General features: G+C 39.9%; 1 long non-coding RNA gene across 1 annotated transcript in view; it reads left to right on the forward strand.

Annotated features, from left to right (window-relative positions):
• Positions 1-22,432, forward strand: part of LOC104862322 — a 37,938-nt gene that overhangs the window by 10,738 nt on the left and 4,768 nt on the right. The window contains exons 2-3 of the long non-coding RNA XR_780273.1: positions 4,255-4,373; positions 6,582-8,127. This is a non-coding gene — a long non-coding RNA (uncharacterized LOC104862322). The remainder of the gene's footprint in view (positions 1-4,254; positions 4,374-6,581; positions 8,128-22,432) is intronic.

Genomic DNA, 22,432 nt, shown 5'->3' on the forward strand with positions numbered 1-22,432 from the left:
ATATATATATATGGTATTTGGAGCCAGGAGTGGTGGTTCACATCTGTAATCCCAATACTTGGAAGGCTGAGACATGAGGATCACCATGAATTCAAGGCTATCTTGGGCTACATAGTGAGTTCAAGGCCAGCCTGTAATACATAGCAAAATTGTATTTCAAAATAAAAATAAAAATATGGTATATATACACAATGGAGTTTTACTCAACCATAAAGAAAAATGAAATGTCATTCACCATAAAATGGATGGAACTGGAGGACATTGTGTTGAAAAAATTAGCCAGGTACAGATAGATAAGCATCAGGTATCTTTATCCATATGTAAAAACTAAAAAAAAAAAAAAAAGGCTGAGACATGAGGATCACCATGAATTCAAGGCTATCTTGGGCTACATAGTGAGTTCAAGGCCAGCCTGTAATACATAGCAAAATTGTATTTCAAAATAAAAATAAAAATATGGTATATATACACAATGGAGTTTTACTCAACCATAAAGAAAAATGAAATGTCATTCACCATAAAATGGATGGAACTGGAGGACATTGTGTTGAAAAAATTAGCCAGGTACAGATAGATAAGCATCAGGTATCTTTATCCATATGTAAAAACTAAAAAAAAAAAAAAAGAGGCCTGTAAATAGAGGATGGACTTCTAAGGTAGGAAAAAGGGAGTGGAAGAAGTTGGAAGAGAGGGGAGGGCAAAAGAAGGTAGTTGAGAGGGTGGATCTGATCAATACACAACATATGCATGCACAGAAATGTAGTGGTGAAACCCATTAACTTGTACAATCAATATAATTGAAAATTATAGTTTTAAAAGGTAGAAATCAATAGCAAAATATAACTAGAAATTATCATGTGTTTGTCTTAATCAGGATAACAATATCTATTTTTTAAAAAACCTACAGCAAACATCAAACAGGTTAAATTGCAAATTTTCCTTATGAGAAAGAAAGAAGGCTGACTTTTCCCACAGTTTATATGTGGCATAGTATTTGAGGTCCTAGTCTTTCCAGTGAGCTGCAGAATGATGTCAACAGTGTAAAAGTTGAGAAGGGAGGTTAACATCTGATTAAAAAGATGTGATATTTGTAGAAAAAAAGCAAAATAATCTATGAGAAATTTAGTAGGACAGGAGAATGTAGTACTTTTGCTGGATATAAACCAATATCCAAAAATTAATTGGATTTTTCCTATGCTGAAAATAATTAAAAAGTGAAATCACCATAGCCTTGCCTATGGCCTGGTTTCTGTCAAATTGAGACAATAATAATGACCTTAGGTGAAAAGCCATCATCTAGCATATAAGAATTGGGCTTTGCCAGAGCATAGTAGCACACACCTGTAATTCCAGCACTTGGAAAGCTGAGGCAGGAGGATCACAGTGGGTTTGAGGCTATCCACAGCTTACATAGTGAGTGCAAGGTCACCCTGAATTACATAGCAAGACCTGTCAAAAAAAAAAAAAAAAAAAAAAAAAAAAAAAGGCTTTATATCACACTGAGTTTAAATCCTTATTTTATCAGTTACTAGTTATCTTGGTTACTTTTCTTGTTTGTGAGGCAAAATGTCTGTTCCTCAAAGTTAAAGGAGAAAGGTTTATTTGGCTTACATTTCATAGTTAGCTGGCTCCAAGGTAGATTGGCATGGAAGAGGGGCTTCACAAAGGAGAAACAGTTCATGGTAGGCAGAAGGCAGCAAAGGAGCAAGCAGCATGCAACCAGCAGTGACCCTCTTTCTGTCCCTTATATCTTATCTAGGCTACCCAACCTTAGGGCAGGCAGCACTCACACCAAGGGTGGGGCAGCCTTAATCCTAGCATTACAACACGAATCAATCCCAGCATCACATTCTTGATCCCAGCAGCACACATCCTAGATCCAGCCATCTTTGAAAAGGCTCACCTGTGACTGCATGAGTCTTTGCGGGGGGCACCTAGATACAAACCATAACACTAGTCATACATCTTAACTAAGTAGTTAACCTCTTAAAGCCTTGCCTTCCTTACCTGCAAAATGAGAGGTGGTTTAACCTAGGTGTTATAAAACTTAAATGAGACAGTACATAAAATGACTTAGCATAACACATGATGTGTTTATCTAATAAATGTTAATTTAGGTTACTCATGAAAACTCATTCTGTATAGAGCTACAGGAATGATAGACCTGAGGCTCAAACTGGAGTTCATCTTGTTTTTAAGAATCAAAAGAAATCATAAAAACAGCACAAAGCAAAAACACTGGACAAGAGAGCCAAGTGTGATGGATTGGTAAAAAGAATGTGATCTCTGGATTGATACTACCTGAAGAGCAGATAATGAAAAGAAAAATAAATAAATAAATAAATAAAACAGGTGAAGCTTGGTATATGCCTATAATCCCAGCACTCTGGGAGGCTGAGGCAAGAGGATCACAAGTTTGAGACTAGCCTGGTCAACCTAGCAAGACCTTATGTCTATATTAAAAATATAAAAAGGGTTGGGGATATGGCCCTGGGTTCAATTCCCAGGGGAAAAAAGTGAATGCACTGAATATATAATTAATTTTAAAGCTTTATTCAAAGCTTACTTTTTTTCAGAGGATATATAATGTTCCAGCAAAAAACTCAGTACCTATAATATCATGGAAAAATAAGACAGAAAATAGGATTTTCCAATATGCTATTAATGTCAAAAACATATTAAATTGTCATTTACTTTTCACTTCAGTCATTTAAGGTAAGTATTGAGACAAAAAGTTAAACAACTCACTTATGGCCACAAAGCCATTTACAAATGGTCAGGGGAGGGCCAGGGATTTAGCTCAGTGGCACCACACCTGCCTTGCAAGCACAAGGTCCCAAGTTTAATCCCTGGTACCAAAAGAAAAAAAGAAAAATGGTCAGGGGGGAAAAACTCAGAATTTACTAAAATCTTAAATTATTACCTTTGTATAATCAGGAAAGACAAGACATGCTGTCTTGTTATTCATTAAAAATCTATCAAGATATAATTCTAAGCCAGTTGATTAACAAGTAACTCACAAATATGGATGCATTTTTTTCCCTTGACATTTTATATGTTAAGGACTCCTGCTCTGAGCAAAGATGAGCTAAATAACGGGATGGGGCTAATGAGCAGTGCCATGTAAAAATAGGTGGGGCTGATTCCAGGTCAAAGTGATGGTCCTGAGTGGAGGCTCCTCTGGGCTTTTACTGTCTCCTTTGGATAGAGTTGCTATATGGACATACAGATCTCTGAAGGTTACAGGATTGCTGGTAAAGATTTGAAATTTTTCTTATTTTGTTCTGCATTTCCCAGTCTACTTGTTCCTTTCCTGTGTTTCCACGGCTGTAGTGTCTCTTGGACCCAGGAAGTCTGGAGCTTTCTTAAGAGTGATTAAGCCCCTTGGTGTTCATAAGAAAATCCAAGCTTTTCTCAGCCCTCTTTTCTCCTGGTCTTTGTGTCCTTTAGATGTGACTATCCATAGCTTTAACTCTCCTGGCTCCTCTGCCAAAGGACGGGCAAGTGCAGTAGATGAAATACAGAGAAGTGAGACACCGGTGGTAGCAGTTATCCAAGGGGTGGCCTTCGGAGTGGGACTGGAGCCCGCTTTGGGGTGTCATGGTCGGATTGCCCACACAGAAGTCATAGCTGAGCTCCAGGAGCGGTTTGGAGGGGCTTGAGGGTTCTCCTGGGGCAAGCTGTAAATATAGCCATAAGCATCTGTCCACATCCTATGCCTGTTGTTTTGTTTTCTTTTTTTGGTACTGGGGTTTGAACTCAGGTCCTTACGCTTGCAAGGCAGGAGGTGGTACCACTGAGCTAAATCCCCAGCCCTCTATTGCCTGTTTTTTATTCACTCTACTTTTATTATTGAGTTGTTAAAGTTCTTTGTGTATTCTAGATACAAGTCCTATGTCAAAGCTATCATTTGACAATATTCTTTCCCATTCTTTTCATTTTGTGTGTGTGTGCTTCCTGGCTCTTGCAGGGACCCAGAAAGCTTTGCAAGAAGACCTTTTTTTGTTGTTGTCTTTGACAGGTCACAATAGCCTCAGAGGAAAAATATGCCAGAAGTTAGAGATGTGTCTGAACATGAAGCTTTAGCACAGCTCTGCTTATGCTGTTAATTAAAGAAGGCATAATCTAATTTGCCCTGTGGCAAGTCTTGCTGCATTCAATGAGAGAATCCTTTTAAGGGTGGAAGAAATCCAGAGGGATGCTTGTCTTAAACTTGAATGTATTAGCTCCGTGTAATGGCCTTTCTATCTTCAGTTTCTGATAGGCTCAAGTTGACCTCCCAGAAGTCAGCCTAGGAGTTGTTCTTGGTGGAAGAGGAACCCAGCTTCTGAGACTCATTGGAATTCCAACATCATGCAATTTAATTACCCCAGGTTGGTGTAAACTTTGCCAGCAATTGCCTCTATCAATTATCCCAAGCTTTATTTTCCTGCATCTAGACAGGTGATGGGAGACAATGACACCCAAAGTCTTTTGTTTACGTCCAGTCCACTTGCTTTGATTGCTGCCACTGAAGACAGCCTTACTTCACAAAGATAGGATGTTGGAGATGGAAGCAGACTTTTCAGTTCTTCTGTGGCAGTCTCAGGATATTCTGCCTTGACTCTAATCCAGAACATATGGAAATTTGAAGTTGTCGCAAACATACTTTCAAGACGAATGTCATTTTTGATGTCAAGCAGTTGCTTCTCTTCTAGCACAAAGTTGACTTACCTGGCTTATTCACAAATGGGTCATGGATATATTCCTTCACAGTTTGAGGGTCTTTTGTGGTTGGGAGGATGCTCAAACGCCTTTGAAAGCTGAGGTAGGGGATCAGCATCAACAGGGAGAAAAAAGGCCCGGGTTCGATCTCTTTTTTAAAAAATCTCTGCAAATGTTTGAAACATGTCAAAGATCCCAATGTTTACTCATCACCTCCATAGATTCCAGTTTAGCATTGAATGCAGTCACTTTAGCTACTAACTTGAACACAGTTATGATTCTCCCCTGAAGCGACAGATGAAGCTCATTGAACAGATTGAGTATATGTCCCACGAATGAGGAGTTTTGTGACCCATTCTGTGTCACTGAAATACGCTGCCCGTGGTGGTGACTGTTTCTCTAAAAGAATTTTCCAGAGTAGCTTTTGTAACTCAAACTCTGGCCAGCGATCTGCCTTTAGAAAGCCATTTCATTTCTGTGTATAGGAGAAGACATATGCACTCTAATTTCAGCTCCTCACTGAGCTATGGGAACACGAGTCAAGAGCATGCACTTTAATGAGGTGATAATTTTTTTGGGGGGGTCCCACTTAGCACTTTGATTTTTCTTTTTAAATTTTTATTAGTATGTGTTTACCTCCTCACAGAGCTATGGGAACACGAGTCAAGAGCATGCACTTTAATGAGGTGATAATTTTTTGGGGGGGTCCCACTTAGCACTTTGATTTTTCTTTTTAAATTTTTATTAGTATGTGTTTGCAGCAGTGATTACATTCATCATGGGGAACTGGTACATATTCATGGCACATTTTAATTCTTTTTACAGCACTTTTCTCTCCCTCTCCTTTCCTCTCCTTCCATCTCTTCTTCCCCTGATCATTTGAAAAAAAAAAATCTAGCTTACTGTTGTGGTTAATTTTAATCACATCCTGCAAGATGTCAAGCTCAGGTGACAATTTATGGCTGGCCAGCATTTCTTTGTGGATGGCACAATAGGTAGGCTCACAGTCAAAGTTACCCCTTTAATCAGAGTAGTGACATCAAAAGCTGTCGTGGCACCTTCTCCATCCATGCGTGTGCTGCTATGAAAGGACCCGTTCAGTCTTCCTAATATGTGATACGTCGACTTGAATAGGTCTGTGGCCGTGGTGTTAGTTGGCAACAAAAGTGCACATAACACGCCTTCATGCGCACCCTCCTGAAAAATATTCCCAACAAAGACAAGCTTTGTTGCCTTATCGTCAGCGTTGGTAAACCTGGATTTCACATCACAGTGACTCATTGATCCTGTCCACAAAGTGTGCCTCAGATATCCTCTACTGTTTCGTCAACTTGTCTACTTATGGTGCTAACCAAATTAAAAAAAAAAAAAAAAAAAAAAAAAAAAAAAGGATATGCACCACCATATGCGGCCTTTCCTAAAAGTTCATGACAAATATTCTTACAGCAGGCAGGATCAACTCTTCACTTACATAAAATGCTTTTGAGCTTTAGCAACGAGGTTAGCCACTAAGAATAATGCTTCATAACACACATATTTGAGGAAATGGTAGCCTCCAGTAATTGCTTCTGTTCTTTTTTTTTTAATGGTACCAGGGATCAAACTCGGGACTTTGTGCTTTTGAGGCAGGCAACAGAACCACAGAGCTACATCCCCAGACCATTTCTTCTATTCTTCATGTTCATGTATTTTTCTTTTGAAAAACTCCACAGGATTGTATTGTAATGCAGGGGACTTGGCCTCCATGTGGCAAAGCAGTTTTAAAGGTTTCTTGGCTTTGTTGGAAAGTTAGTTGTCACATTTTATACAAAGTGGGCTTGGAGAATGTGAATCACTTGTTGCAATGACAATCCGCAATCACTTGTTTTCTTTTCCAGAGGGCCTCCTGAAGAGTCACTGAAGTGTGTATCTGATCAAGAAAATCATTTGCAGTTCTCTGAAGTGCTCCTAAGAACCAAGAATGAAAGTTGTGTCCCAGAGATGCCAACCATCAACACTGTGTATAAGAGCAGGAAGATGCTGGAATTGTTGCCACCCAGACTGATTTGACAATCACATTTCAGAAGGTAAGACTGTACTGGCAAGAAAACAAGTGACATGTCACTGTCTCCTTCCTTCTGACCCATGGGAAAGGATGCTTGTGACTTCAGCTGCCTACTTCCGAATTTGCAGATTAAGTTATATCTTTACAACTGGTGAAGATTTGCTGAGAATATTTGAGATGAATGCAAATCTCCATCAAGTCTCCTTAGGCCCTAGAAGTGACATTCCCATGCTAGAGGCTGTCAGCACCATCAGTGGACACCAAATGCTGCCTGAAACACCACCACGGGATACCAGATGTTGCCACCAATGGACTGAGGTTTCAGCTGTTGCTGCTGCTTAGTAACAATGACTCAACACTAAGAACCCTCCACAGAGCACTTGGTTCACCAAGCTTATGACTGTGGACCACAGCCCACTGCCAGGGCACTGAATGAACCATTACCTCGTCATCTCAGCCTCCTTTTCAGCTTCTGTAGTAGGAAACGGGGCTCCAAAGCTCACAACGAAGAGATTCCACAAATGAAAGAAGGGTTGAGATGCTAATTAACCAAAAAATAGTAGAAGAGCACCCTATTTGCCCTGTACAATTTTTTTTCCAGTACTGGGGATCAAACTCAGGACCTTGCACTTGCAAGGCAGGCGCATTGTCACTGAGCTAAATCCCCAGCCCTGCCTTGTACAGTTTTAATTGCACCTTGTGTAACATCATCTTCATTGCTACTTTTCTCCCCCTACTCAATTGTGTTGATGTTCAGGGACTCTCTTTTGTTACTCAACTGCAGCCTCTTGGATGTGCAAGGTAGACAGTGCTGCTGTTTCTCTGCTGCCAGCACTTTTATTATATTAGCTGAAATCAATCACTTCATATTCCTATAGAGATTTATAGGTTACAAAGTGCTTCTCTGGAATTTACAAAAAAAAAAGAGACTATAATTTTCACCTTCGCATTAGTGAAGTGAGCATAATTATTCCCATTTATTAGTGAGGAAATTCCGGTTCTGGTAGTTCCCCACAGCAACACAAACTGTAAAATAAGACCTGGAGCTTGGATCATGTTTTTTTGGCTGTGTCTGCAATGATTTTTCTATCTCAGCAATCAGGATGGTCCTTATTCATTTTACCTGGTCATAAACATTTATCCAGGAAAGACAACCATTCTTTCTGGAAAGACCAATACTCTCACTTTCATCTCGCATGGTTCTGTGATTTGTTTTGTTTTGTTTTAGGAAGATATATTTTGGCAGGTCAGGCACTCAAGCTGGGTAGTCTAGATAAAGCTGTGGATTCAGAATTCACAGAATTGAAGAAGCAATCGGATTGATCCAGAAAATTTTAAATAAGAAGATGATGACAAAAGTAGCACAAATTGGGAATAAGGTAAATGTCCATTTTAAAAAAGATATTATTTACCTGTGCAATTTTAATTACATGTTAAATATATTATGGGACATACATCTAATAGAATATGATACAACTTTTTTAAATGAATGTACTGATATGACAGAAACACTTTGATATATTAAGTGATAAAATCATTATTGTATTTTGTGTAACAATAGGGAGGATGTGAGCAAATGGACAAGGGGAGAATGGATAAATGCAACTGTTGGTTTATGCATAAAATATTTATGGATGGATTTACAATAACTATTATGGCTGCTTCTAAGTAGACTTTTTATAATTTATCCTTTGGAAATTTTTATCATGACTTTTTCCGGTTAAGAAACAGAATTAAAGTTGAAGCAAACAGAGGGGCACCCAAGCGTCAGCCCATAGCAGGCAGCTCAGCTTCAGTCTCAGCTACAAAGTTACACGGATGCCCAGTGCTTCTCACTTTACAGACACAGGATGTTTGCAGCTTCAAGTGTCCCTTTAGTGGCATGCCTGGTATTTGTTTGATTTTAAACTCTCTTTTCGGTCTGTGGAGGTTGTCAGCCTTCCGTGAGCAAGGAGATATGGGAAAAAAATTGTCAGAGAAAAGTCTTGGGAGGAGTGTGTAGCTCAAGGCAGGACAGAGCATATGTTGGTCTCCTGCTTGGTAGAAGCAAAGGGGCTTCACTCCTAGGTGTTCACTTTGTAAAGAACATGGTTTTGCTGACCTTGGAAGACACCACTTTCTTGAAGTCATCGTGTGTGTGTGTGTGTGTGTGTGTGTGTGTGTGTGTGTATCCAGCCAGTTACTGTTTCAGTGTAAGTGATGCTTGCACTGGTGGGGTGAGGAACTATTTGGAATGCTGTAGTCAGGGTTCGCAAGGGAACAGATCCAACACAGAACACATAATTTATAGGATTATTTTATAATATTCACTCCAAAAGCCAAATGCAGAGGAGTGCAAGAGATTTGTCCATGTGCCAGAGACCTGAGGGATCCAGCCAAGGGCTCAGATCCCACGGCAGTGTCCTGCGCAAGTCCAGCTGAGGCCTAGAGTCCACAGAACTGCCTCTTGCAAGTCCATATGGAGGATCTGCACAGGAAAGGCCCAAAGGCCAGTGGTGGAAGCTAGAAAGTCTGCACCTGTGGGGTGAAGGATCTGCGCCACCAGGCTGAGGGATCAGCACTGGAGCCAGGAAGCCATGCTCAAGGTAAAGACCAGAGCTCCCCTGAAAAGAACAGCAGCCATTCCTAGTGACAGCGAGGACCCGAGCTCCTCTGATGACAAGAACAGCCAAATTCACATCAGGAAAGCCAGCTGCAGCAAGCTTCTTCAAGAAAATCAACAGTATCCAATCTTCCTCTCCAATTCTCCTTTTATGCCATTGAAAACAATTCTCAGGAGTGTTCTCCACTCCCAAGCCACGCTGACTCAGTTCAGGTGGGTGTTGCAAGTTGACCACATGGAGAAAATGCTGGTGACTCCTTGCCCACGGGTTAGTGGATTCCTTGCTGATTTTCTCTTCCTTCAGCAGGCCTGCATCATTGTGCTTCCTGACAGGGCTGCCGGCTTTGTTAGAAGTTATTTGGATGATTCAGAGCAAAGGCTGCTTGCCTCTGGAAGTCCTGGATTGGGGCTGAAGACAGACCCAGGTGGACCATCCACACCTGTGGTTTTAGTTTGTAGAAGGCCTCGATTTTGACAGCATGTTTATTTTACTTACCTGATTTTCCTAGATTGTGATTTCAGACTTAAATTGTCTCAAGAATAATGAGGATCATGGTATAGTGCACTTATGAAAATGGTGTGGGTTTTCTCTTTTTACTCGTTTTAATTACTTTTTATTCTTAAACATTAACCTTTTTCCCATTTTAAAATTTTGTTAGTATTGGCAGTGCATAATGATTCCATTCATCATGGGGATTTGGTATACGTGTACATAACACACCTTAATTCTTTATCTCCTTCCTATCTCTTCCCCTCTCCTCCCTGCCTCTTGGTCCTCTTCCCGTTTACCATAGATCCCATGACCAAGACATTAAGATTAGTGGCAAATTGAAAAGGCATCCAGTAATATATAGCCCAGGTGGTGAGAACTCTGAATGATAGAAATATTTTAGGTTGTAGAATTGAAAATGAAAGGGGGCATGTAACTTTATGATTTCCACATCTGCAGAAGTGATTAGCGATATAGTGGAGATATCTGAAGGGCAATTCATAAAGTATAAGACAGTGCATAAATGATATGATACTGGAGTCTATTATTTAATAAATTACATTTATGTACTAATATGGAACTAGGCTGGTATAACTGTCATTTCTTTAGGAATTAAGATCTTCATTACCTAAATGTTATTATTTAATTTTTATTAAATGAAATTAAAATTTCTCAGTCTTCCTAGTCACACAGAGTGCTCAATACCCACACATGGCTAGTGGCTACATTAGTAAAAATCATTAAATATGTAATCCTTTTTTAGTCACATGGATATTTTAATTTTTAAACTAGTGCTTCCTAGTTTAACAAAACTGGAGACGTCTTTCACATGACAGACTTAAAATGTCTTATAATTGTGCTGAAATCCTTATTCTAGATTGCCTTATGTGGTAGCCTGATGCCCCAGGCCCCCAGATCCCAACTGGCCAAATCTCTCCATATCCCTTACTGCAGCTGCAGAATGTTAAACATTAACTTTTAAAAATGTATAAAAAGTAAAATGTTCAATCTCTGCAACATGATATAGTTTGTCCACTTGGTGGCATCCAAATATCAAGGCATTGTCTGCTTTAAACCAGACTTCACCTAACTGATCTGGCTTTGGACAATTATGCATAGCTATTAAAAATTATAATCACGAAGAGTATATAGGGATATATGAAATTCAGAATGTCCATAGGGTATCACAATCAGCAGAACCAGAACTGCCTATGTGAGACTGAACTGCTAACAAATCATGATTTTAATATTGTAAGTATTTGTTTAAAATATTGCTAAGGGCCCGTGGTTGTACGTCAGTGGGACGGCATTTGCCTAGCATGCTTGAAGCCTTGGGTTCAATCTGTGACACCTGGGGAAGAAGAAAAAAGTGACTATTCTTTTATGGTTTTTTTCCCCCCAGACATAAGAAAATCATTTTTTTCCCATTTAGGGCTATCTGTATCTGATAACAATTTAGTTAAAAATATTTTTAAACCAGGCATGCTAGGATACACCTGTAATTTCACCTCTTTGGGAGGCTGAGGCAAGAGGACCTCATGTTTGAGCTCCAAGTATGATCTTGTCTCAAATTAAAAGGGGCTGAGGGCTGGACTGCAGTGTAGTGATAGAGCACTTGCATAGAATACAGGAGGTTCTAGATCTATCTCTAGTAGAAAAACAGGGTAAGATTAGTTTTAATTATAAATTTACAGGACTGGGTATGTAGGTCAGTGGTGGAAAAGGTTAGCCTCATATTCATAAAGCCCTGGCTTCAATCCTCAGTATCATAAAAAAACACACATATATATGTACATAAAAGTTTGCATATGTTTTCTAATTATTGCTACATAGAATGTGTATAAACACACACAAATTGTAAGGAAACAAGCACAAATTAAAGAGCAAAAGTTTTCCCCCAAAATTCCTTAAACAATATTTGATTTTAAAATGTTTTGCTAACCTACCATGTATTAATTTTCCTGAATATTCAAATTAATTTTTGTTATTATTTCTATTTTTTCCCAGCTGTACGTGTTTATTTATTTTGTAGCTCACAATTGGTTTTACTAGTGATTCTGGAATCTAGCAGCATTCCCAACCAAAACAATTACAAATGGCCCCTCAGTTTCTTTGCTGTGTAATGGGCACACAGAATTATCCGCCATGCCTGAAGAGTGGTGGATGTCGGTAGTGGTTTATGTAACCACTCTTGGTTTCCCCTCTAGGCTGTCACAGGTCTCTTCAGACATTATTTTCCTGTCTCTTGGGTCATTACCTGAGAATGGCTTTTGCTGGGTTATAAAGTAAGTGTGCACTTAACTCTGAAATGTTTTTGCAACTTGATTAATAAAAAACTATTAGTGATTTAAAAGTCATTTGGGTATGCAAAACAAATAAAAAAGTAGAAAATATAATGTGCTGCAATTGAGTTTAAATCATTTACCTCACTGCAGTACTTGCAGTAATCCTATCAAGAGGGCAATTGGACAATCAGATATTTTGGCTTAAAAACATTCATATTTTTTGACTCAGTGTTTCTGTTGCTGGTAATTTACTGTACAGCACTAATCACCAAAGCACAGAGGAGAGCACAGTGATGATAACGGAAGCTTTCTCCCTGCAAAATATTGGAAACAACTCAAATAGCTAATTTTAGAGGATTTATTATCCAAAAGATGATAGATCTCAGTGAATCAACTCCATTCAGCCGTGACAACTTCCATTTTAGAAGCTGAAGGTCTTGGAAAATGGTTAAAGCGAGAGGAGATATAACAGAATTTTTGCATAGGTTCTATTGAAGTGAGTGCTAATGGAGATTCTTGATTTTTTTTTTTAAATCTACCTTTCCTATTATCAAAAGGGAGGGCTGGCTGGTGTGGATGAGATATGTGGTGATAGAGAAATGGGCTGAGGACTTTGTGTTGAAAGACGTGCTCTTCTCCATCTTAGCCAAGTGGATCACATCCAACCTCCTTTCGGGGCTTTATATTTTGTAAGGGCAGGGTTCCATAAATTGGTTGATTTCAAACTATATTTTGAGAACATAAAGGCTACAGTAACCAGGCTCCCGGTGTGTGGTCCTTGCTGCAACCAGAGCAGCTCCCCTATGCCTTTTCTGGAGGTTAAGTGGTGAGAGTCCCTTGGAAAACTCTAGGACCTTTACTGTGTCTTTTTTAGTGTGTACCACTGTTTGTACTGGAGCTTGAACCTACGGCCTTATGAATGTCAAGTAAGTGATCAAACACTTGTCTATGTCCCCAGCCCCTTTCATTTTTTTACTTTGAGACAGTTTCATCACTAAGTTGCCCAGGTTAGCTTCAAACTCTCAATCTTCTGCCTGAGCCTCCTCCATTGCTAGGATTATAGGTGTGTGCCACTCTGCCCGTATTCTTTGTTTTTAGATATTGTTATCGGTATGTAGTGATTTGGCAAAACAAAATTGGCGTATTAACTTAATGCACAGGTCCCAGAAAATACTAATATTAAATATATTTGGATTTGTTATACAATAAATACATTTTTATATATATTGCAAATCTTTATTCCTAAGGAGCTAATGCAATTGTCTTGACCTAGAACAATTGTTCTCTAACCTTACCATGTATCAGAGTCTTCAGACTTAGAAACAGATTGCCGGGCTCTGCTCATTATGATTTAGTACATTTAGGATAAGGACCATGAAGTTGCATCTCTAACAAATGCCCGGGTGATGTTAATATTGTGCTCTGGCAAATACACTTTGAGAGCCGTTGATGTAGAAGGAACAAGGATGAGATTGGAGATAATATTTTCTGGTTTTCACTTTTCCCACATGGCATGCAAACATTACAAGTGGTCTTAAAGCTATCAGTAAATCAGCCATGAAAAGCTTGGCTAAAATGCTGTCTGGCATTTGTGGAATATGCATGATGTCTCAATTTTAAAAGTGTATGTAGAATTGTTTTTGTGTTTCCTTTTTTCCATTTGTAAAAATATTGCCTTAATTCATCCTATTTCCACACCCACCACTCAAGTGGTGAAGTTAAAAGGAAAGAGGGGAAATGATTAAGACTTACTTTTCCAGGGAGGGAGAGAATCCCCAATGGTCAGTGTACAGTCAGCACTTTTGGAACCAGTTATGGGTGGGAAGGGAGCGTAGAAGGTTACTTATCTACAAATGTGATTAGGAGAGTAGCTGCAGGTTTCTCTACAAACTTAACACTGTATCCTGGAGAGCCGGTGGTGGAAGCTTTATACATCTTAATTTCCTTGTTATATGAAACCCCCAAGGCTACTGCATGCAGTACAATAGATTTAGCAGAGCAATGCAGAATTTACTTGGCCAAATCAGATTGCTTGTGGAGTGGGAAGGTCCTGTAAAATGCCAGTCATTAGCACTTGCCTGTGGCTAGAAGCCTATCTGACTCAACTAAGAACTCCTGGCTCCTGTGTGAATGTCTCTGGCATGAGCTGGAAGTGGGTGCTGCAGTTCAGAGACCAAGAGCATCCAGACTCTCTGCTCACATTTCCCAGAAGTGCTGGGCACAGGGAACATCCCCCTGGGAGCCTCAGGTCAGGAAGCGGATGTTCTGCATCTGTCTCTGTAACGAACCCTGGCCCCGTTGCTGTGGCCATGCTGGGTGGTAGCTCTAATTCTGCCCAAAGTGGTTTGTGAAAAATTGTCGTGGTTTCCTCAGTCTTTTTCTTCATTTTATCTTTTGCTCTCTGTAATTTATTTTTACTCTCTGTGAACAGTTAGATGAACGTGTTTCAAAGGATCAGAGTGACCTGTCCCATGCTGGAGGCCTAAGTGAGTGTCTACGCTGAGCTTCCTCTTGACACGCTACAGATATCTGGGGTGCTGCCTGAGGCCTGTGGAAGTGTTGTTCTCTGTCCTCACAGAGCCTTTAGGATGGACCCTAGATCCGGGTTAGGGATGAGACAGACCTTTGTCTGAGGAAGCTGTATCTATGAACTGTATGTCGGTTCTCTCTGTACTTCAGGCAGAGAGGATCTTTTCCTGGCCAGTTAGCAGAACGAAGCAGAGGAAACAGTCACCTTCTCTTCTGCTTTCAGAAGCACAGTTCGCCTATGTTTTATCATAACTTTAATCTACCTCTGCCTCCGAATACTTCACAGAATTAAGACAAAGTGTGAATGGACCAAGGAAAGAATTCAATTATAAGTCTATTTGAATCACTAATAATAACCATTTGTCTGACTTGCTGAAGTCACCTCTTTGATGTAGGTGCTGCTGAGTGACAGTATACTTTTTCACTACAGCTCTGTCATAACTCACAACTCAGTGAAAGCCAAAATAGATTGTTCTTGACATGGTACAGAGTGAACAAGTTAAAAAATGCAAAGAGACTGAAAAAGAAGCATTCTACTCAATCCTGGCCAGACTAACTTTTAGACTATGGAGTTTTTAATCCCCTGGATATCTGTTTGAATCTGTTTCATGGATTCCATTTCTCTGCTATGCTGGCCATTCATGGTTTCCATCATGGTCCTGAGCTCGTGTATTTTTTTTTTTTTTTTTATGTTTCTGTTTCTAGAGTCTCTAATCATGTCTTTCATTCTTCTCTCCATCTCTGTGATTATCTGGGGAATTATTTTTGTTTTGAGTTTTTCTAGAGCCTCATTTTTCTGTTTTGTTATTTCCTGTGCTATCGGTTCAGGGTGTCCAGAGAGTTGACTGTCAGACTTTTCCACTTCATTTCCCCCAGAGTTTACCTTTGGTGAGGTGGAAGTCTGGGTTTGTGTCTTGTTTAAATATCTTCTCATTTCTGTTTTTGTCATTGGTACTGTCCTTGGTTTAATTCCTGGGTTAGTACTTCAATCTTCCCTATATCTGGTCTTTAGGTTTTGAGTCTCTAATGTCTCTGAGTCAAATTCATTTTCATTATACCAGGGAGGACGACTGATTAGATCAATCACAACACTTTAGCCCAGGTGATACAGTCAGCATCACAATAGCATCAAGCACAGCTTAGAAAATGACGATTTGTGGTAGTTATTAATCTATCACCTTTAACTGTGAATTAAATCAAAGTCCAGGACCAGCCCATAGTATGTTTATAGCAAATAAACTCTTCAATATAGCAATTTTATCCTTCAGGATGGGTATTTAGAAGGAGTTTGTGGGGGTAGATAGATAGGATAGAGAAGGGTTAGAAGTGAGGTCAGAGGACACAGGAAGATCACACAGACTCTAGGGAGCTGTTGAGAAGAGAAGACAGAACAAAATATACACAACAGAATAAACTAACAGCAATAGGGAGGCTAGAGACTGTAATCACTTTCTAATGGCAATTGAGAGAAGGCAAAAGAGAAGAAAAGGAAAAGAAAAAATAAGTTCAAATTCAGATAGGAATAGGAACAAAAAGAGAGAGAAATGAAAATCAAGGTGGGAGAAAGTGAAAGAGAAAAAAAAAGATAAAAAGAAAAAGGAAAAAAATTAAAAAAAAGACAAAGTAAAATTTGTAAATGATTAAAAATAAGAGAAAATATTACTTAAAAAAGTAAAAAAATGGAAACAGAGGGCCCCCTTCAGGGTATGCCTCTGCTGACACAATAGACAGCGTGGGCAGCAGTGTGCAGGTCTGAGTTCATTAGTCTCAGCTGGCAGCTGTCGTCCCCTGAGGTTCAGGCTGATTTCTGGCTGCAAGGCCCGAGTTGAGATCTCTGACCACCTGCTGGGTTGAACTCTGCAAGGTTCTACTGCAGGTTCCGGCTGTCTTTCCCCTGAAGTTGCACCAGGTTCCGATGTGAGGTGCTGGTCCCTCCGACTTACCAGCTGTGGAGGTGTGGTGTGCTTTTATCACAGAGATCTTCTCCACTGTTCCAGTGGGCTTCAGTTTTCATCTAGAAGCCTCAGAGAGGCCCTCTTTCTCTTGTTCGCAGGAGTGGGGGGCTGGGCACAGACACAACTGTGTTGGCGCCTGCGCGGCTGGGCTCCTCTGCTGCCCTGGGCAGAAGGGAACTTTCAGACTATGTAGTGCAGAAGAAATATTTTCAAAACTACCATCACTGTTGACCCAAAGGGAAAACTGTCAATATGTTTTGTGGTAGTAAAAAAGAGGTGAAAGATAATAGCATCCTTTGTTTACAGCCACATCAAAGAGGGACAGGAAATGAAGCAGGAAAAATCCAGTTATAACTGTGTCCTGAGCAAACTTCTCCAATGGATGTACTTAGATTTGGCCCAAGATTGGCCTGGGCAGGTGCCTTGGTTACTTCCCAGAAGGCCCTTGAGCTTTCTGAGAGCTTCTAAAGTGTCCCTGGGTGATAGGGTTATGCTGATGAGAAGTGATTACTGACTACTACTAAAGAGGCTTTTTCTTGTCCTTTCTGTTTTGTACTCTTATTTTTTTCCTCTGCTTCTTTTCAATCTATGTCCTAAAACAAACCTGCCAGGAATTAGCAGCTGCCTTTGGTACACTGACTGCCATAACTCCCTGCCATTGGAACTCCCAGAGGTGATAGCTCAAGATCAGCTCTTGGATTTTTTTCAATCAGTCTTGCCCAGCCCCACCCTTAGATCTTAACTGAGTCAGTGTGGGGCACGGGCAGAACTTTTGAAGTTCTTCAGATAAATCTGGGTTGTTCTGTGTGTCAGGAGCCACCCTTACCATAGTTGAGCAATACCAGAAGAGAGTTCCAGCTTTAGATGTCCCAGAGCCATCTGCCACATTCCAGGCACATATTGCTCCAGCCGTTTTTTTAGACCGCAGCACTGATGCCTCAGCCTTTCCCACCCTCCTCATGCTTGCCTTGTCCTTCCTCCTCTCCCTGCTAGCCACTCTTACCTTTCCTCTGTGCCACCAGTGCATGACGTTAGTTGTAAACCCCGGACAGCTCTCATCCTTCTCTGCTGAGCTTTTCTTGCCCTTCATTAAGGATTGGGCTAATTTACCAGGTGTATCAGTCAGGGTTCACTAGAGGAACAAAATCAATCTAAAATATATGTATACTTATACAAGGGATATATTAGGTAGGCTCATAGCCCCAGAAGTGGAAGAGTTCCACTGACCACCTGTGGAATCAAAAAGGCAGAATACAAAACGGCCACCAACAATTTTTGCAGTGGTGAAGACGAGAGCTTCTCTTAGAAAAAGGAAAAGCTTCCTTCTTCTTTTCCTTTTTATTCCTCCAGGCTACAAGCCTATCCATTGTGGGTCTTTCCTTCTTAATGTTCGGCCTTTGTGTCAACCAGCCACAGACACACTCAGAGCTTTAGGAGGAGCTTTAGGATTGCTAAGTGGTTCTTACTCAAGCCAAGTTGACGTATCACAATTAACAGTCCCGCTGGGTAACTGGACAAGCAAACACGGGGCCTGTGGGGTGTAGTTCATGGTTCTCCAAAGGAGCAAGGTAAGCAGAGACTGCATGCTGTCTTCCTCCTTTCCTGAATACTCTTCCTAATCACAGGGGACATACATTTAGAGACTCATCTTCCTCAACTCTACAAGTAATCAAACATTAAGAAATATTTTTAAAGAAATATTCTTGCCCCTTAGCTTAAAAAGAAGATGAGATTATGTAAACCCTTGTGTACACGATGACATGAGACCACATTTGCCCTCCCCCGGACACACCTTAACACACAGGCATCCATGTTATCTTTCTACCCCATTAAAGCTCTGCTAGGTTTCTGTCTAAATAGTTAAGATCAGGTTTTCATGTAATGGTTTAATCTTGAGATGGTAACACTCTATAGGAAACAGTTTCTGCTGCGCTGAAGCTTTTGGTAACTAACTTATCACACATTCTTTTATGCATACTTTAGAATCGTGTTCCTGCGCTATTTAATAAAATACAGAACCATTGGAAAATATTTGTATTTTGTGTCATTATGTATTTATATTCAGACACATGGGGTCCTTCTTTACTAAGGTTTTGTTTTATCTCCTCATATAAGATGTTATACTTATCTTCTGAAAACTCGTTACCTCTCTTGATTAATTCATTTCTAGGTATATGTTAGCAACTTTAATGAGGTATAATTGCCTATTGAGTTTGGCAGCCTTCTCAATAAATCGATTTAAAAACTTGTCCACTCCTGCAAAAAAAGTTCCTTCCTGGCCATTATAGTTAATTTCCATTCACACCACAAGCCCTAGGCAGTTACTGATTTTCTTTCTGTCTCCATAAATTTGCCCTTTTTGAGCATGTGTATATCATATAGTATGTAATCTTTTTCATCTGGCATTTTTCAGTAAACCCAATGCTTTTGAGCCTTGTGTGTGTTGTATCACGTGTCAGTAGTTTGTTCCTTTACATTATTGAGTAGAAATCAAGGGTATGACTATAAATAATTTTCTTTTTTGTGGGGGATACGGGGGATCGAACTTGGGACCTTGTGCTTGTGAGGCAGGCAGCAGAACCACTGAGCTAAATCCCCCTGGATGTAGGCTTTCTTGAGTAGATTTCTAGGGATGAAATTGGTGGGTTGAATGCTGAGTTTATGTTTATGTTAATATGTTTAAGAAACTATCAGGCAGTTTTCCAAGATGGTGTACCATTTTTGCATTCTCACAAGCAATGTATGAGGGTTCTAATTGCTCCACACTATTATCAGTATTTGGTATTGATGTCTTTTTTACTGTAGTCATCTTGGGTCTGCATTAGTTATGTATAGTTATGGAAAACTGTATAACAACTTACCCCAAAACTTAGTAGATTAGTAGCTTAAAATCAAATGTTTATAGCAATATTTGCTTGAGTCAGGAATTCTGGTGGAATTTACTGTAACCTGCATGCAGTCCACATCTGGGCTCTAGTCACTGGCTGTGGCTGTGCCACAGTCAGGCTACCTGGAGGAGAATCTGCTTCTGAGAGCACTCACATGACTGTTAGCAGGATTCAGCTCTTTCTCTGTTGTTGGACCAAGCATTTCCATTTCTTGTTGGCTGATGGCTCAAGGTCTTCCTCAGTTCTTTGCCACATGAGCTTCCCTGCTCCAGCATGGCTCACAACCTGACAACCTGACTTCCAGCGGTATGAGTGAGACAGCAACAGAGGATAGCAGGGGTCTTTTCGTAAACCAGTCTTAGAAATTACACCACATTTCTTTGAGGCCATCACATTCATTGTAGTTTTCATTCACATTTCCCTTATGAGTAATGATGTTAAGCTTTGTATCATATGCTCATTAACCATTTGTATAACCTCTGGTGAAATATCTACTCAAATTTTTGCCCCTTTGAAAAGTTGAGTTGTTTGCCTTTTATTTAATTGTAAGAGTTCTTCATAAATTCTAGATATAAGTTCTTTAGTAGATAATTGATGTGCAACCTGTATGTTTTCTGTAGGTATATAACATGTTACTATGAGCCTAGCAGTTTAAATAATGCAACCTATTATCCCACAGCTCTACAGGCTAGAGGTCTGGTAGAGGTCTCCCTGGACTAGAATCTAGCTGGTGGCTGCTGTACTACTTTCTGCTCGTTTGAGTTGTTGGTAGAATTCACTATCTTGCACTTTAGGATCAAGCTTCCCATGTTCTGGCTGTGTGTAAACTGCTGGTGATTTCTAGTTTCTAGAGGCCACGAGCTTCTTAGTCCCTTTCTTCCATATTAAAAGTTACATCCTTGCTCAGGTGTAGTTTCTCGTGCCTGGAATTCCAACTACTTACTCTGTCGGCTGAGGTAGGAGGGTTACAAGTTCAAGGCCAGCCTGGGACTCTGCTGCCAAATAAAAAGTAAAAAAAACGGCTTGGGATGTACCTTGCATGCAGGAGGCCCTGGGCTCAGTCCTCGGTACTGGGGGGAAGGAAGCTGCCTTGTGACTACCTGCACATGCAGCTCCGTAGCACTTCATGGTGAAGTCTGTCTCATCACAGTTTTGGTTAGTTTCAAACTACCCTGATAACAGAGGAAACTCTCTCCCATTTCACAGTCCTTACCTTAGTTACACCTGTAAGTTCCCTGTGCCATGTAAGTTTATATATTCACAGGTTTGGGGATTAGGAAGAGGACATTTGTGGAGTGGCATTATTCTGCCTACCACACAAATATTTTTTTCCCACTCTTTGGCTCTTCATTTCCTTTTTTATGGCTCCCTTTGAAGTACACGTTATTAAGTTTGTATGTTAATCAATTTATTGTTTTTTTTCTTTCATGTGTCGTGCTTTGGTATTTTGTGACTCAAGTTCACAAAAATGTTTCTCTCTTTTCTTCCAGAAGTTTTTATATTTTTAGTTTGTCAATGGATTTATAATCCATTTTGAGTTAGTTTTTGCATATAGTTCTAGATAAGGATCTAGGTTTATTTTTTGATTCATTAATTCCTTGAGTTATTTTGTACATGGATATTTAGTGATTCCAGCACCAGTTGTTTAAGACTCTTCTTTTGCCCATTGAATTGTTTTCCATCTGTGTCAAAAATCACTCCTTGCTAATTGGAAGGATTTAATTGTGTACACTCAGTTCTCTTCCATTGATTTCTGTGCCTACCCTTGTATCAATGTCACCCCACCTTCTCAGTATTTTAAAGGTTTTGTTACTATTACAAGAGGAGTTGAGATAATTTTGAATCTAAAACATTAACTCAGAGTTGTTTCCTTTAGGCTCTTTGACAGAATATATTAGAAAACCGTCTTGTCTTTGGAATAAAAAGAAAATGGATCTTTTGTTCCTGAATTAGGTAACTTAAAATTGCTTTCAATCTCTGAAGTTCTGGCTTATAAAACTAAATTGCAACAATGTCAGAGATTTGGGTATTAATGTTCTATTAAATATCTTAATAGTATTTAGTTTGGTACTTTGAATTTGAACTGGTTATTGTTATTATTATTATATAATCCTTTTGCCTTTGTGAAAGTTTTATTTTTTAAAGCTCCAATCTCTCTTTCTCTCATTTAAAATAAGAGCAGTAGTTTATCTGAGTCACAAATCTGAACTTGGTCAAGCTTGGCTGTGACAGCTCACAACTATTTAGGAGTCATCATCCAGGGCAGCTCAGCTGGGCCATTTCCAAGATGGTGCCCTCACCTGCCTGTTAACTCTGGGCTGCCATTGGCTAGAGGTCAAATGGAACTGTAGGTGGGAGGCTTTTCCCTATATGGACCTCTGTATGGGATCTAAAGCTCTGATCTTTCTTACTCCTTTCAGGTCAACCTTAGAACCCTACAGAATCTTTAGCAGGCCAGTTCCCAGCTTGCCCGAATGGACACCGTTTTCAGTTTCATCCTTTGTAGAGATGCAGAAGCAGCACTGTGAGTGCCTTCCTCCGGAGACCTGTGTTCCTTTAGTACAGGCCTCCATGAAGTACCCCTATGTATAAGGCATCAAGGAGGAGAGGGAGCTATTTCTGAAACTTCTAAAATTATTTCAAAACAAACTTGGTATAGATTTTGTAACTATAAGAGATAGTCTGTTATTCTGTTTTGCTGTTTTGCCATTAAGGACCTGGAGGGGAAGGGGATATAAAAAGAGTGCAGATATGTCATGTACGTGCTCCAATTGCCCACAATGACTGTATTTGTTATAAAGCCCAAACATGTACTAAAAAACAGTTGAGGGCCTGGTCAACACAAAACCATGTGCACAAATGTTGATAGCAGAATTGAAAACAACTAAAATGCCCATTAACTGATGACTGTGTAAACAAAATGAGCTATGTCCAC

The sequence above is a fragment of the Fukomys damarensis genome, unplaced genomic scaffold (assembly GCF_012274545.1).
Source record: "Fukomys damarensis isolate Sample0158 unplaced genomic scaffold, DMR_v1.0_HiC HiC_scaffold_12, whole genome shotgun sequence".
NCBI classification, from domain to species: Eukaryota; Metazoa; Chordata; class Mammalia; order Rodentia; family Bathyergidae; genus Fukomys; species Fukomys damarensis.